The 4,609-nt window shown below is 47.4% G+C and overlaps 1 pseudogene across 1 annotated transcript; it reads right to left on the bottom strand.

The window, feature by feature from the left end:
* Nucleotides 1-580: 580 nt before the first annotated feature.
* On the bottom strand, nucleotides 581-4,158 carry LOC110199419 (class I histocompatibility antigen, Gogo-B*0201 alpha chain-like; annotated as a pseudogene). Its single transcript, XR_013487072.1, has 8 exons — nucleotides 3,982-4,158; nucleotides 3,482-3,741; nucleotides 2,972-3,250; nucleotides 2,326-2,622; nucleotides 2,080-2,187; nucleotides 1,592-1,624; nucleotides 1,372-1,416; nucleotides 581-1,170 (listed from the first exon to the last, which is right to left on the bottom strand). The product of XR_013487072.1 is annotated as a class I histocompatibility antigen, Gogo-B*0201 alpha chain-like (transcript).
* Between the last annotated feature and the right edge of the window lie 451 nt (nucleotides 4,159-4,609).

Genomic DNA, 4,609 nt, shown 5'->3' with positions numbered 1-4,609 from the left:
TCAATGAAATAAAAGGGTCTGACTACATAGACTTGGAAGGTCTAGCCGTAGATCTGTTATCACCTGAAGGTGTGCAGGATTGTTTTTTGGCAAAGACACTGGAATGGCTTGCCATTTCCTTCTCCAGTTCATTTTACAGATGAAGAAACTGAGGCAAACACTTTTAAGTAACTCGCTCCAGGTCATTCAGCCAGTAAATGTCTGAGGCCAGATTTGAACTCATGAAGATAAGTCTTCCTGACTTCAGGTCCAGCACTCTCTCCACTTTGCCACTGAAGTATTTATGACCTTATCAGGCTGTCATGGTATAGTTACAGTAACCTAGGATCTTTCTGAATTCCTGGAAAATGCCAGTTATATCACACATGCAGACTAACAGAACAAACTGCAGGGGGGAGAAATGACTAAACAAAAACCAAATATGTGAGTAGTTACTTTGTACAAATTGTCATCCCCTGTATCCCCTACCTCCTTAACCCAGCCCCTCACCCATCTGCAATCACAGACTCAGCACAGCCAATAAGACAATTATTACAAGTCTTCAAGTCTTTAATTTCTTTTCATTTTTGGTATTGCCATGTGATGTGTGTAATCCCATAAGGTTAATCTAAATGAGGGAGTATTGAGGCATGAAGAAAAATTATTCAGAATGCATTTCCTTTATTAAGCAAACATCAAGAAAAAGGTCAGGAATCCTAATGAATATGTGGGTCAAAGAACAATCATAGAAACAATTAATAATTTCATTAAAGAGAATGAGAACGATGAAACAACGTACCAAAATTTATGGAATGCAGCCAAAGCAGTACTTAGGGGAAAAGCTATTGCTCTAAAGAAAAAAGGTCAGACTTCAGTGTAACAACTGGGGAGAAAGAGAAAATCTAAAATCTTTCTGCTCCTCACTCTAATTTTCTCCCTGCAATGTCTGGCAGAACAGAAAGAAAGCAGGTGGATGAGTGGAAGGCAGAATTACTATTAGGTGAAGGCACTGATGTCCCCTACCATAGGGTTTGGCTGGTAGGCATATGGGCTTGATCACAGAGGCCTGTACAAGGAGATAATTTGGGGGTAAGGTAAGAGAAATGAGAAAGGAAAGGGAGAAGTAGATTCCTCTGTTTTGCTGTGTTTGTTTCTTTCCCCCTCTGCTCCACACAAGGCATCTCCCTTAGGCTGAAAAAGGAAACAGATCAAGGAAAGACATGAAAAAAGTCAATTCTACCATCAAGCCCCTCATTACTTTGAACAGCCTGTCTCACCACCCCTCCAAAAATCAGGGACTCCCTTAACCCCAATTACTGACATACTCATCTTCATTTCATTTGCCACCTTTACACCAGCCCGTCTCTAGCTGTAGAATCGCCAGACTCTCACCTCTTGCTGTAAGAGAGACATCTGATTCCTGGGCGCTATCGCTACCTGGAGAAACAGGAGGGAGACAACCTGATCAGGAATATATTGTTCAGAACAGGAGAGTGGGAAAGGATGGGGAGAGGTGAAGAGAGAGGAGGGATTTTGGTTTAACATTTATAACGTCTGGAGGTTTAAATGAACCAGCTCCTCTCATCTATCCCCATGTTGACCCTTTACTTACTTGCAGTTGTAGTGTAGCTCCCTCTTTTACCATCTAGAAGTAAAATAATAATAATAATAATGATAATAATTAATTGGGAAAGTTCAGGAGAAGCAGTTACCCGTGAGGTTCAATATGTCAGCCATTTCCCTGGGACAAATTCCTATAACTGTGACACTTTAAATAGTATGGAGTCATAATTCAACAGGAAGAGAAGAAAGATTTTAGGCCTGGTCGCCTCTGGGCAGACACTGAATTCTTTTGACCTAAATTTCTAGATCTCTTTGTGATCTGAGTCTGAATCACTCTGTCTGCTGACCCTATTGTACTGAAATGGACCATCTCTTAAAATGGTGTTTCTTTTTAAATTTGTTTATCTACAACGCATGGGGACTTATTCTCTGTCTCAATATGAAGAATAGACTTGTTGGGTGGGACAGATATAGCATGGGACAACCCAGAATCCCCATCATGCCTGCCGCCTACTGAGCCCCTTCGCTTTTCCCTACCTGAAGCATTTTTCCTCCAGATCACAACCCCAACAATGACTGCAGCGAGGAGGAGGAGGAGAGCAGTGGTGACCCCTACCGAGAGCCCTACGGATGAGGACTGTGGCTCTAAAAGGAAAACGTTAAAGTGAGGAACCCTTATCCCTCTTTGAACTCAAACACAGTCACTCTCCCCCATTCAAGAATAGCTCCAGATCCTTCTGTTGCCGGGAGTGGAGAGGTGCAGAGAGCCTCCCCCACCTCAGCCCCACCTCACTATTCTTACCCCATTTCAAGAAAAGAGCGGCTCAGGTCGTCCCTCGTGCTGTACTCGGCAGCTATATTTCTGTTCACTTCCAGAGAGCATCCCCACAGCTGCCCACTTCTGGAAGGTCCCATCTCCCGCAGGTCTGGTCTCAATGAGCTCCGTCTCCTGGAGCTGTTCCTCCCCATCCCTCAGCCAAGTAAGAGAGATCTCCGCAGGATAAAAGCCATGGGCCCGGCACCGCAAAGTCACTTGACCCTCAGAAGTTGTGTGTCTCGTCAATTGTACAGAGGGCGGATCTGTGGGGCCAAGGTAGAGGCATGGTCAGGGTTGCCTTTTCCTCGTTGTCTGAGAGGCTGATTTTCTTCCAGGTAGACAAGGATAGACTGGATGCAGGGAGAGGTCTCACAGTCCAGGCCTGGACAGATTCTGGCCCTGGCCCTTTGGTTCTGGGAGAGCGGACCCTAAGACAGTGGCTGCAGGGGAGGCAGAGAAGGGCTAAAGGACCCTCCCCCCATTCAGGGAAAGGAAAGCTGAACCCCACTTCTGTCCACAGCACACTTAGGCTGGGACCATGGCCTCAGGGTGAAGAAGCTGAATAGGCCAGGTAGGGAGGGGGTGCGGCAGGGCGGCAAGGTAGGAAGGTACCTGTCCCAAGCAGTGTCTCCTTTCCATTCTCCAGATATCTGTGAAGCCAGTACACGCACTCCTCCTCTACGTAGCCCTTCCAATATTTCGTAAAGCTTTGATCTGCTTCCAGCTCGAGCTTATGGTTTAGGGCCCCTGCGTTCCCGGCAATCCAACGCAGCGTCTCGGTATCCAGCGCCAGGTAGTCCTGCCCGTCGTAGGCGTATTGCACGAAGCCGCGGCTGAAGCTCCCGTTGGAGAATACCTCGCAGCCCGACAGTCGCTGGAATGTATGAACCCCTGAGACCCCAAAAAAGATTCAGCGTGGCCCAGAGGGCGCTGTCGCACCAAGATTACACAACGTCCGGACCTCAAAGACCATTCCTACAGGGTCAGAAATCTTGCTCCTCTCGCGCTGAGGCCATGCCCGCTCCTCTCCACGTTCCTCTCCCCCGCCCCAGCCCAACTGCGTGTGTAGGAGGTAACTGTACTGCTTAGACGGGCAACCCGCGATACCCTCTGGTCACTCACCTCCCTCACTGTGGTTATAGTATCCAGACACTTTCCGCAGGCATATTCGGTAACGTTCAGTGTCTTCCTGAAGATCTCTGTCTCCCGCTCCCAGTAGTCGGGCTGGATCCACGGCGTCCTGGGCTCTGGGCTCTGACTCTCATGGTCGCTGTCAAAGCTCAAGACCTGCCGATCGTCCACGTAGGTTACAGAGATGAACCTTGGTTTTGCTAGCTCGGGTCGAGACATTACGGCGTAAAAATACTTCAAGGAGTGAGAGCCTGAGTCGGAAACATTGGAGACCTTGGCCCAGGTTCAGGGTGGGGACTCGATCCCGAGGTTATCAGTGGTCCGCCTCCCCACCACCCCGCCACCCCGCCTTCCGCCACTCCCGCCCCGGTCCCAGTCCAGTCTGTCCTCAGTGTCTGTGGCAAAGGCTTAGGTGTTCAGGAACAAACCCGTTCTGGCCCTCTGGGCATTGTCTCCACATAGATGTTTTACCTTATGCTAGACTTACTTACCAGCCCAGGTCTCTGTAAGGACCAGGACACTCAACAAAAGTAGAGGCAGCATATAAATTTCCATGGTCAATAATCATGAAACACCAACTCACACCGACTTTATATAAAAGCGGAGCCTTAACTCCAATTGGCTGCAGACTTTGTCACCCAACGGCAAATGAAAACAGAGAAGTGTCATGTGTGGATGGTCAGAATAAAGAGAGGCTGTAGGAAGAAAACTGGAAACAGATTCTGAGGGAATTCCCAGCATTCGTATCAGCCACCTTTCTCTTGTACCCACTAGTTATACCCAACTTTCTTCTAACACCCTCCACATCCAGCTCCTGTGCTCTGAGCTTGAAAGAACTACCCCTCAGTTCCTCAAACCTTTTCCCAATGTCTTCTCCTTCTGTTTTTCCTACCTCCATTCCTCCTCGACTTGTCCCTCTGTGAATGACTTAGCTACTCTCAGCAATACAATAATCCAAAGCAATTCTGCAGGACTTAAGATGAAAAATGCTATATATCCCCAGAGAAATAACAGATGGATTGTGAATGTAGATTGAAGCATACTTGTTCTTTACTTCCTGTATTTTTCTTTTTTTTTTTCCCTTTGTTTTCTTTCACAACAGGACTAACATGGAAATGT

Source organism: Phascolarctos cinereus, unplaced genomic scaffold (assembly GCF_003287225.1).
Source record: "Phascolarctos cinereus isolate Bilbo 61053 unplaced genomic scaffold, phaCin_HiC Scaffold_5;HRSCAF=322, whole genome shotgun sequence".
In the NCBI taxonomy this organism is placed as follows: domain Eukaryota; kingdom Metazoa; phylum Chordata; class Mammalia; order Diprotodontia; family Phascolarctidae; genus Phascolarctos; species Phascolarctos cinereus.
The sequence above is the reverse complement of the archived record's forward strand: the minus strand, read 5'-3'. Positions and strand labels throughout refer to the sequence as shown.